Genomic DNA, 12646 nt, shown 5'->3' with positions numbered 1-12646 from the left:
GTGCTGAAGAGTGTCTGAGTACAGGGAGTACTAGTGAAGTAATAGGCGGTGGGAAAGAGAGTTGATTGCAAGAAAACAAGGTTCTAACACTGTTTGGAAGGAGGAATAGCTGGTAATGTGTGTTTAGCATCCAGAAGTCAGAAAATTGGATTGGATGTGGTGAGTGTTTGCCCTAAACATACCCTTCCAGGACAGGGAATACCAGTGTAAGAATAGGCCTGGAAGTGAGGGGCTGTTTGTTTATCTTTTATTTATAAGAGTTTATGGTCCCAGTGTTTTGAAAAGCATTTAAGTGACACCCAGCATAGTGCTACATGTCTAGAATAAGGAGTTAGGGTTTTTCTCCATTTGATTTAATTAAGAGAGGTGCAGGAGGAAGAGAATGTGCATCGGAGGAGATGACTGGGCCCCAACGCAAGAAAGAGTGAAACTGCAGTGAATTCAGAGAGAGAGAGAGAGAGAAAAGGAGAACGGATAAGTAACTGAAAAATATATTATAAACAAATACTTACCTGAGAGGGAGTTCGGATCCAAAGGGAATCTGGAAAAGAAAAACAGAACCACAAAGTATCAAATTCTTGCTGATAACAAGGGGACAAACAAATAACAGTGATGTCTAATTTATAGTAATAGTAGATGGGAACAAGAATGATACTTATCTGATGCTGTGTATTTAGGTCTGTTAGTTCCACCTGTGCAAGGAAATAAAGCCTTAAATGTTGATTGTCAGATGGATGTATGGTTTTAAATGTTTAAGTTTTAACAAACTAGCAATCGTTTGAAATTAAAAAGTATTCTAATTATTTTGGGAAAACTAATAAACATATTTGGTTAACCTTCTAATTAGTCTCCCTCTAATTCGGAATCTATCTTAAATTTAGTTTTAATTCCTCTCCCGTCCTTTGAGGACGGAGACGTGGTTAGTTTCTGTAGCTTGCCCCTCATTCCTGTGTGCTGGTTTCCAGGAAGTTGCCACGACTGCCAACATCTGGCTTCCCGGAATCCTGCTCTATCTTACATCATACACAGGTGTGAGTGGGTACCTGCTTACATGGAGCACGCTGGAGCAGATGTACTGGAGCAGGCAGGCTGGGCAGGTGTACTGGGGCAAGTAGGCTGGAGCAGATGGACTGGAACACTGGAGCAAGCATGGGAAGCTGGATCGGTGGACTGGAGTAAGCTGGGATCGGGTGGACTGGGATGAGCTTGGAGCAGGCGGATCAGGCGGACTGGAACACACTAGAGGATTTGGACTGGAACAAGCAGGGTGGAGTAGATGGACTGGAACAAGCAAGGGGAAGCTGGATCATGCAGACTGGAATGAGCTTGGAGCAGGTGGATCAGGCAGATTGGAACACACTAGAGCATTTGGACCGGAACAAGCAGGCTGGCGCAGATGGACTGGAACGAGCAAGGGGGAAGCTGGATTGGCGGACTGGAACAAGCTGGGAACAAGCTGGAACAAGCTGGGATCAGGCGGACCGGAACAAGCTGAGATCAGGCGGACCGGAACACGCTGGGATCAAGCGGACTGCAACACGCTGGGATTAGGCGGACTGGAACATGTTGGGGCATCTGACTGGAACAAGCTGGGATCAGGCGGACTGGAACACGCTGGGATCAGGCGGACTGGAACACGCTGGGGCACCTGGACTGGAACAAGCGGACTGGAACACGCTGGGGCATCTGGACTGGAACAAGCAGGCTGGAGCAGATGAACCGGAACAAGTAAGCGGGAAGCTGGAGCCCCCGGTCTGGAGCGAGTAAGCAAGCAGGCAGAGAGAAGCTGGCTCGGGAAAGCTGGAGCAGCTGGGCTCAGCTGGTAACAAGCAGATGAACCGGAACAAGCAGGGGGAGGCTGGAGGAAGCTGGAGCTGCCGGTCTGGAGCGAGTAAGCAAGCAAGCAGGCAGAGAGAAGTTCTGGGCTGGTCTCAGAGTGACCGAGCAGGGCTGCCCTCAAAGCAGCAGAGCAACCAGGCCGCCTGGGGAAGACCGCATCGCTGTACCGCCACGCGGCGGGAAGGGCAGCGTGGGCGTCGGGCTTCTGGGCCCGGCACCACAGGCCGCAGACGAACTCCCTCTGACTCTACCTGGGTCACCCGGAACTCTCGGCCTACACAGTCCCGGGCAATTCCTGCCGGGGAGCGTGACGGCCGAGGGCGGGCTCTCGGACCAGGCGAGATCAGCTCGTGGGCTGTTGATAGTGCGAGAGACCGTCTCGCAACCTGGGCCCTCGCAACCTGCCTCTCTCCCCCCGCTCAGCTGCAGCGATCGGCACTCACCCTGGGTAAGCGAATCTGTGCTGGTGCAGTCGGCGGGTCCGTGGGTGTGCCGCGCTGCTCTGCCCTCCGCTCTCGCTCGGCTGCCGGCTCCGCTCCTCAGCGGCCCGCTGGCAGTTGGGCCAGGGTCACCAACGGTCGATGGGTCCACGTGGGCTGACGATCCCTCGGTACACCGGCGCCTCCTCCTTTCCCTCTCCTTCCTCTGGCAGTTTTCCAACCCCCGCTATCTCCAACTGCTGGCTGGTCTTCGGGTCTCCCTCAATACCCAATATCTCCAATAGTAGCAACATTCCATTTAGAATCTCCAATAGTATCTCTTTTTTTTGTTACATTTGTACCCCACGCTTTCCCACTCATGGCAGGCTCAATGCGGCTTACATGGGGCAATGGAGGGTTAAGTGACTTGCCCAGAGTCACAAGGAGCTGCCTGTGCCTGAAGTGGGAATCGAACTCAGTTCCTCAGTTCCCCAGGACCAAAGTCCATCACCCTAACCACTAGGCCACTCCTCCACTTCATTTCCTTACTGGTTCCTTGCTTTTGATGTTCTTGCAAACGATTTTAAAAAATTGGTTTTTAGATTTCTTTTGAGGGTTTATCCCAGATAGTAGCTCAAACTTGATCATGTTATAATCACTGTTTCCCAGGGGACCCAACCCCACCACCTCTCGCACTATGCCCTGCACGCCACCAAGGACCAGATCCAAAATGGCTCCCCTTCTCGTTGGTTCCTGGACCAGCTGCTGCAAGAAGCAGTCGTTTATTACATCTAGAAATTTTATCTCCCTTGCACTCCCTGATTTAACATTTATCCCGTCAATATTAGGGTAATTGAAATCACCCATTATTATAGCGTTGCCCAATTTGTCAGTTTTCCTAATCTCTGTAAACATTTCTTCATCTGCCTGTTAATTCTGTCTCGGCGGACAGTAGTACAGCCCTACAAAATACTCCTTCCCTTCATACATGGAATTTCTATCCATAATGATTCCACACTGCTATCTGTGTAATGTGGAATGCTCATTTTATTTGACTCAATTTCCTCTTTAACATATAGCACAATCCCTCCTCTAATTTGATCCTCTCTGTATCGCAATGATAATCAGGGGCATTTTCGAAAGAGAAGGGTGCCCATCTTCCGACACAAAACGGGAGATGGGCGTCCTTCTCTTAGGGTCATCCAAATCAGCATAATCGAAAGCCGATTTTGGGCATCCTCAACTGCTTTCCATCACGGGGACGACCAAAGTTCATGGGGGCATGTCAGCAGTGTACTGAAGGCGGGACGGGGGCGTGGTTAAGAGATGGGCATCCTCGGCCGATAATGGAAAAAAGAAGGGCGTCCCTGACGAGCATTTGGCCAATTTTTCTTGGTCCCTTTTTTTTCACGACCAAGCCATGTAAAGGTGCCTAAACTGACCAGATGACCACCGGAGGGAATCGGGGATGACCTCCCCTTACTCCTCCAGTGGTCACCAACCCCCTCCCACCCAAAAAAAATTAAAAAACATTTTTCCAGCCTCTATGCCAGCCTCAAATGTCATACCCAGCTCCATCACAGCAGTATGCAGGTCCCTGGAGCAGTGCACTTCAGGAAGACTGACCCAGGCCCATCCCCCCTCTACCTGTTACACTTGTGGTGGTAAATGGGAGCCCTCCAAAGCCCACCCAAAACCCACTGTACCCACATTTAGGTGCCCCCCTTCATCCCTAAAGGCTATGGTAGTGGTGTACGTTGTGGGGAGTGGGTTTTGGGGGGGTGGGGGGCTCAGCACCAAAGGTAAGGGAGCTATGCACCTGGGAGCAATTTGTGAAGTCCACTGCAGTGCCCCCTAGGGTGCCCGGTTGGTGTCCTGGCATGTGAGGGGGACCAGTGCACTACGAATGCTGGCTCCTCCCACGACCAAATGCCTTGGATTTGGTCGTTTTTGAGATGGGCGTCCTCGGTTTCCATTATTGGTGAAAACCGAGGTTGCCCATCTCTAAGGCCGACCATCTCAACATTTAGGTTGACCATCTCTAAGGTCGACGTAAATGTTGAGATTTGGGCGTCCCTGACCGTATTATCAAAATGAAAGATGGACGCCCATCTTGTTTCGATGATACAGGATGCCCTGCCCATTCGCAGGGACGTCCTCAGAGATGGGCACCCTTAGAGATGGTCATCTCCGTTCAATTATGCCCCTCAATTTGTACCCTATTAACACAGTGTCCCATTGATTGTCCTCTTTCCATCAAGTCTCTGTGATCCCTATAATATCTACCTCATCATTTAGTGCTATATATTCAGTGCGAGAGGATAGTACATCCCCTGTTGGGCAGGTCCTGGCTACAGGATTACTTCCTACTTCACCAGAGTGATGCTCTCCTTGTAAGAAACCTCCCTCCTCCAAGTCAGCACAGGAGCTACCAGACTGGAAGTGGGACTTCTCTACAACATTTATTTATTGAATTTGTATCCCACATTTTCCCACCTCTTTGCAGGCTCAATGTCCCTGTAGGTCTTCTCTATGTACCTCTCTGTCTCCCTCAGCTCCACCAAGTCTGCTACTCTAGCCTCAAGAGAACGGGTCTGTTCTCTGAGAGCTAGTAGCTCTTTTCATCAGGCACACACACATATGACATCTCACCAACTGGGAGATAATCATACCTGTGACACTCAATGCAAAAGACTGGATAACACCCCTCTCGCTGCTGGACTGCTGATTTCATATGGCATATTGTGTGATTTATTTAGTGTTTTCTTTTTAGAAATTAATTAAATATATGCACCATAGGGCAGCTAACCTGCATCTTCCACCACAGGCGTATTTACACAACTAGTATAACATCATCGGTCTACCACTCATATGCGAGTACACTGAGCTAGCTCAATAGAAAATGTCAAAATGCACTGTGATAACAGTTCTATATGTAACAACTTTATTTTTGAACTTTAATTTTGAAATGTATTGTTAAAGTCCAATAGTGCAAGTGTAATGGTTAAAAGCACCAACACTTAGCTTACCTATTATCCAGTAAGGGCAGCACTGATCAGGTGAAGGTCGACAAGGTCCCCTGTTTCAAACTCTGCTTTATGGATGTAAGACATACTGTATTGCTCTACCATTTCTGGTTCAGGGACCTAAGACATATTGTTCAACCACCTTTGCTCCCAACTTCTTTGATACATGTATCTCGTAAGAAGCTGGGAGCAGAGGTAGTTGACCCCTGAATCAGATCAATTGAATTGTCCGTATTGAATTATAGCTAAGTGTTGGCATTTTTGCACTTTTGGACTTTATTTTTGAAAGTTAATAGTGAACTTTATTTTTTAACTGTATTGTTAAAGTAGTTATTTAAAGGGGTGTTATCCAAGTGTATTTTGACAATTGGTGGTAGGGAGCTACTGTGGAGGGTAGAACATTTTATGTGCCCTTATATATGGAATTTTTGCAGCCGTGCCTGAAAATTAGACCCATTTTTGATCCCTGAAAGGCTAGAATTCATTCCAGCTCTAGATATGTATTCTGGGAATTACTGAGTTAGATACATGGGAACTTTAAAGTCATGGTGTGAAAGAAAAATGGCCTTTTGTTCTGTGTTCCAGCTCTATAAATTCTGATTAATATATATTCCCTTTCATGGATAGAATCGTTGCTTATTCTTGCAGTTACTGCTGAGTTTTAACCGGTTTGGAAACTCATGGTCCTGCCTCTCACATTAAGTAGTCTGGCAATTGTCCTATGATAGCAACAACAGGGAAAAGAATACTAAATGGTGAATGGACACAATTTTCTAGAGAAATGGGCTGGCTAAAAACAATTCTGACCCAAAAGTAATAAATATTGGTGCTTTCCTTGAACAGAAGCATTAAAGTATAAGTAGAAAGAACAAAGTTTCATTCATAATGTAACTTAGACACATGAATTCATAAAATTGTTTTTTTAAAGGTTATTGAAATATTCTTTGAATGTGACATTCTTTGCTTGCTTTTTTTGTCTCACTTACCATCTTGCAGGAAATGCTGAATTGATTTATGAAGCAGAATCTATAGAACCCTCAGCAAAGGGCATTTGAACATCTGGTTTATACTTAAATGCATGAAATAGAAACACCTTTAAATGTAAAGAAATTGATTTTTTTGGAGCTATTCTTTCAGTACATCCTACTTAGTACATTTTTATGTTCCATTTCAGATGCTAACATGACTGTTCTTAAGTATAATGTCCAATTTTCAGCACGGTTTGACTATTATCTTGTAAATTTGGTAAGGCAAAAGCCTAATATAGCCGATCATTGTTGTCTAGAATTTGACTTGGTATATGTTTGAAAGAAGATTGTAGACATGAGTCATGTCTAGAATATTTGGCTTCCAACCCTTTCCCATTTCTAACAGTCATGATTTAGTGATTCATTAAATGCTGGGCTACCTCACTGTTCTGCTAAATGTTCAAAATCAATATAGTAAAGAGGGAGTAGAGGAGTGATTATAACTGTGGTGAACAAAGCTTAAGCCCTACATCCTTTATTGGATTCTCTTTGTGTACTTGGGTAAGGGCTCATTTTCGAAAGAGAAAAATGTCTAAAAATGGTATAAAGCAGCATTTGGATATTTTTCTCCAAGATGTCCAAATTGGTATTTTTGAAACCCGATTTCCAGATGTTTTTCTGTGCTTTTTGTTTGCAGTGTGTCCAAATCTCAAGAGGGGGGAAGGGAAAGGGAAATGGGACTTGATATACCGCCTTTCTGAGGTTTTTGCAACTACATTCAAAGCGGTTTACATATATTCAGGTACTTATTTTGTACCAGGGGAAATGGAGGGTTACCTGGGAGCTTTTATGATTCAACATTTTTATTGATGACAACCAGAATATACAAGACTTGTGAGACACTTCAAGCCCTGAACAGCTGACACAGTATAAACGATACAGCATTATCCGTCATCAAGTTTTAACATTATTTGATAAATCTCCTAACTCCCCCCCAAACCCTCCCCCCCAACTACACCGTAATGATAAAAGAGGAACAACCAATGAAGTAATAACATCTTATCAGAAACATATTAGAGACCACACTCCATCCACTGCTACGAAAATCGTGTTCTGTATATTCAGCAATGGGCTTGCTTGAAGTACAAGCAGTTTTATTTATTTATTTATTTATTGCATTTGTATCCCACATATTCCAGCTAGAGTGCACCATTGCTGTCCTGGGATTTCTGTGTGGTCATTCTATTAAGAATGCTGGCTCCTCCTACATCCCAATGGCTTGATTTTGTGTGTTTTGCTCTTAGACATTTTTTTTAATGGACCAACAAGATGAATGCACAGAGCACAAAAACATCTAGCATGTGGCCATTTTCGAGAAAAAAAGATAAGGCGTTTTTTTCTGTTTCAAAAATGGCTATATTTGTTATTTGAATTCTGGATATTTTGAGCCAAATGTCCAAAGTTGGACTTAGATGTCTTATTGAAAATGCCCCTCTATGTCACTTTACCCTCCATTTTCTCAGAAATAAACTTAAGGAGGCAAGTTATCAAGCTTTGTTAGGGCTTTAAGTTGTGTTATTTACCCCTTAATACAACTTAAAGGGCTCTACCACAGTTTGACTTATTTTTCTGTGGCAATATTTAAGTTATCACAGGTTACATAGTAATGAGATGTAAAATATGCAACTGCATGCAAAGCAGCTCATTACTATGTAAAAACTCTAACACAATTTGTGGTTGACAGTGCTAGACTGGGTAGGAGTGACTGGACTTCACTGCTGCCCAAGGACCCCTGGACCACCAATGATCTAAACGGTAGGCCCTTTTGGTGGATGCCATGCCATGCTATGCTTTGCTACTCATATTCTGCAAAGTTCCATTAACATTCTAAGCAGATTACAAAAAAATAGGATCCTGTAGTGCAGGAGACTTACATCAACTTAAACACTGAAACTGATCAAGAAAATTACATTAATATTCTTTATCTCATCATCTATTACGGCATGTCTGTAAATAAATAAGAGACCCTTATATAAAGCAGTGGTAACCCCTACCTGGACTTACCACACGTTATCCCAGAACTACTGCTTGGCCCAGCGTGGCCACCTGCAGTAGTTCCAGCTCAAGCACTTGCCATTTCTGGTGCTCTGGTATTTTTTTGTACCATGGCACTGACGCAGCAGTAATCAGGCATCACCATGTGCTACCTATTTACTACCGGGTTACTACGGGAGCCCTTACTGCCACCTCAGTGGGTGGCAGTCACTGCTCCCTGCCGCTTGGCCATACAGTAAGAGTTATCTTACCGCATGGCCATTTGGGGGAGGGTTCAAGTTACCTGCTGTGGTAAAAAGGGCCCTAGTGAGAAGGAAAAATGGCCCCTACTGCTACCGCAGGGCCCTTTCCCCCGCAGCTTAGTGAAAGGACCCCAAAGTTTTTAAAGATCTTTGAAAGAATGCATATGGCTGAATTGACCTAATTTGTATTGGTAGTATTTTCCAAATTTTTACTCCCTGGTATAAAAAAAGAGGACTCCAAATAAGATTTTCTTTGCTTTTTTCTAACAGATGGATAATTAAGCTTTCCATAGCATCCCACAGATCAATCCAGAGACTTGTGGGTTGTGTCCCTCTACCAGCAGGTGAAGATAGAGAGAACCTCCAAGGTTTGCTATATGTGGACCTGTGCAGCCAAGTAAACCTCAGTATTCTATCTATCTAGCAGGTGGCGGGACATCTCTGTGCAGCTCTGGTTTGACCTGACTACTGGTGTCCTTTGGGCCTAGTTTAGCACAGTCAGGGGTTGAGTGGCTGTTTGTAGCTTCTGGTGTACACTTGGTGGTGCCAGGTCCCTCCCGGTCTCCCCCTACCTTTCCTCCGTCGCGCGGGGCTGTGGGCCTGATCGGGTGTTGCCTTTCTCTCCTGAGTATAAAAAAAAAAAGGTAAGCGTCTCTTTAAGAGACTTTGTTTTTGTTTAATCATACGGAGGAGCTAGACGGGCTGCTGAGTCTGTTTGAGGGGCAAGCGTTTGTGGAGCATATCAGTGCCGTCTGAGGTGGCTAAGCGCTGCTCCCGGTATGGGGGCCGGAGAGCAGCGTTGGGGGAGTGTGAGTTGTGCCGCCGTCAGCCCACAGAGGGTGTTCAGTCCGACGGGGATTCCCCTCAGGCGTCAGGTGAGTCAGAAGCGCAGGGGATAGTTTTGGCGGTTTCCTTGGGGCAGTTAGTGCAGAGTGCATCCAGGGCCGTGCCTAGGGTCTCTGGCGCCCCCCTGCAGACTATCAGTTGGCGCCCCCCCCCCCCCCCCGTGAAAATGATCACGCCCCCCCCATGAAAATGATCGCTCACCACTTGCCACACTGAAAGGAATTGTCAGCAATATTCTTAGAAACAAATTGCTATACATGGCAAAATAAGATAGCAGATGTAAATTCTCAAAGTGGACATATTCCAAACGCTAAAATGAAAATAAAATAATTTTTTTCTACCTTTGTTGTCTGGTGACTTTCTTTTTTCAATCATGCTGGTCCAGTATCTGATTCTGCTGCTATATGTCCTCTTAACTCCATTTCCAGGGCTTCCTTTCCATTTATTTCTTTACTTTTCTCCTTTCTTCTTCATTTCTTGCTCTATATCCATTTCCAGCAATTTCTCCTCTCTCCCTGGGTCCTGCCCTCCCATCCATGTCCATTCTTGTCCCTCTCTGCCCTTCCCTCCTCCATCCATAGCCAGCAAGCCTCCTCTCTCCCCTCCCCTCCATTTCCAGCAATTTGTCCTCTCCCTGGGCCCCCATGTCCATCCTTGTCCCTCTCTGCCCTTCCCTCCTCCATCCATAGCCAGCAAGCCTCCTCTCTCCCCTCCCCTCCATTTCCAGCAATTTGTCCTCTCCCTGGGCCCCCATGTCCATCCTTGTCCCTCTCTGCCCTTCCCTCCTCCATCCATAGCCAGCAAGCCTCCTCTATCCCCTCCCCTCCATTTCCAGCAATTTGTCCTCTCCCTGGGCCCCCATGTCCATCCTTGTCCCTCTCTGCCCTTCCCTCCTCCATCCATAGCCAGCAATCCTCTCTCCCCTCCCCTTCCAGCAATTTGTCCTCTCCCTGGGCCCTGCCCTCCCATCCATGCCTCTCTGCCCTTCCCTCCGCACCCTGGGGCCTTTAAATCTTTTACTTCCGGTCGCAGCAGCGTCAGTGAAAGCGGAGCGCTGCCGACGTCTCCCTTCCCTTTGCGCTCTTGGTTCCCTCAGTGTCCGCCTTCTTCTGATGTCAGAAGAAGGCGGGACACTGAGGGAACCAACGAGTGCAAGGGAAGGGAGACGTCGGCAGCAGTGGCGTAGCTAGGGTAGTTGACACCCGGGGCCGGTCATTGTTTAACACCCCCCCCCCCCCCCCAAATCCAGTACTAGGCATACCGAGAATACAAAACACTCACGACCTATAGAGCAATTTTACCATACCATAAGCAGTCGTTTCTACGAGTCACACAAGAAAAAGGAAAGCATCTTAAACACTACAGTGAGCACTAGAACATCAATTCACCTATTGTAAAACGAAACCAGACAGAATAGTACAGATCGTAGATCCTGCACAGTCAATGCCAACTGAAAGCCATGTCTCTTTCAAACACAGATACACCCTAATCCACTATAGGATAAGTAATCATAAACTTTCTATTTAGACAAAAATTAAACTGAACCGATGCCAGACTCTGCATACAATGCAACACCACAGAAACAGAAAATGTCCCCTAGTACTGTGCAAAATATAAAGACAGCAGATGTAAATTTGAAAAAACTAACAAATACCAATCACCACTTTACAAATTAACAAATAGAAATAAAACATATACAGAAAATAAAATAATACCATTTTATTGGACTAATACATTTAGCTTCCAGAGGCCAAAATCTCCTTCCTCAGGTCAATACAGTATAGTGCTGTTACAGTATCCTATCCTGATCTGAGGAAGGGGGTTTTGTTCTCTGAAAGTTAAGTCAAAATGTATTAAAATTAGTCCAATAAAAAGATTACCTTATTTACATGTTCTATTTATAAACATTTATTAACACAGCTAAAATACTATATCCTAAAGCAAAATAATAAAAATATATATTTACAGTTTGTTGTCTTTGGTTTCTGCTTTCCTTATCTTCTTTTCACCGTCTTCCTTCCATCCAGCATCTGTCTTCGCTCTCTCTCTGCTCTCCAGTGTCTACCCTCTCTAATGTTCCTTCCATCCATATCTGCCCTCTATTTCTGCTCCTTCCATCCACCATCTGCCCCAGTCTGCCATCTCTCTCGCCCCCTTCCATCCACCATCTGCCCTCTCTCTCTCCTTTCCCTCTAGCATTTGCCCTCTATCTCTGCCCCCTTCCATCCACTGTCTGCTCTTTCACTCCCTTCTATCCACTGTCTGCCCTTTCTCTCTGCTCCTTCGATTCACCATTTGCCCTCTCTCTTTCCCCCTCCCATCCATTCAGGGTCTGCCCTCCCTCTCACTCCCCATTCCATCCAGGATCTATCCCCCCTCTCTCACTGCCCCCTCTTTTCGGCTCCCAGTTCCCATCCACCCCTGCCCCTAGTTCCAGATCCATTGATTCTCCCATCCACCCCTGCCCCAGGCATGACCCCATTCTCCCTCCTGCTCACTTTTCAGACCCCAGTTCCAGCTCCATGCCCCTTCTCCCATCTGTCTCCCACCCAGTCCCTTCTGCCCATCCGAGTCCCCCTCACCCCATCTGTCTCCCACCCAGTCCCTTCTGCTATCCAAGTGCCCCCCACCCTCACCCCATCTGTCTCCCACCCAGTCCCTTCTGCCCATCCGAGTCCCCCTCACCCCATCTGCCTCCCACCCAGTCCCTTCTGCTATCCAAGTGCCCCCCACCCTCACCCCATCTGTCTCCCACCCAGTCCCTTCTGCCCATCCGAGTCCCCCTCACCCCATCTGCCTCCCACCCAGTCCCTTCTGCTATCCAAGTGCCCCCCACCCTCACCCCATCTGTCTCCCACCCAGTCCCTTCTGCTATCCAAGTGCCCCCCACCCTCACCCCATCTGTCTCCCACCCAGTCCCTTCTGCCCATCCGAGTCCCCCTCACCCCATCTGGCTCCCACCCAGTCCCTTCTGCTATCCAAGTGCCCCCACCCTCACCCCATCTGTCTCCCACCCAGTCCCTTCTGCCCATCCGAGTCCCCCTCACCCCATCTGTCTCCCACCCAGTCCCTTCTGCTATCCAAGTGCCCCCCACCCTCACCCCATCTGTCTCCCACCCAGTCCCTTCTGCCCATCCGAGTCCCCCTCACCCCATCTGTCTCCCACCCAGTCCCTTCTGCTATCCGAGTCCTCCCCCACCTTCACGGTCACCCCATCTGTCCCCCACCCTCACCCTGCCTCGTCTTCTCCC

This window comes from Microcaecilia unicolor, chromosome 8, assembly GCF_901765095.1.
Source record: "Microcaecilia unicolor chromosome 8, aMicUni1.1, whole genome shotgun sequence".
NCBI lineage: Eukaryota > Metazoa > Chordata > Amphibia > Gymnophiona > Siphonopidae > Microcaecilia > Microcaecilia unicolor.
This window is presented reverse-complemented; position numbering follows the sequence as displayed.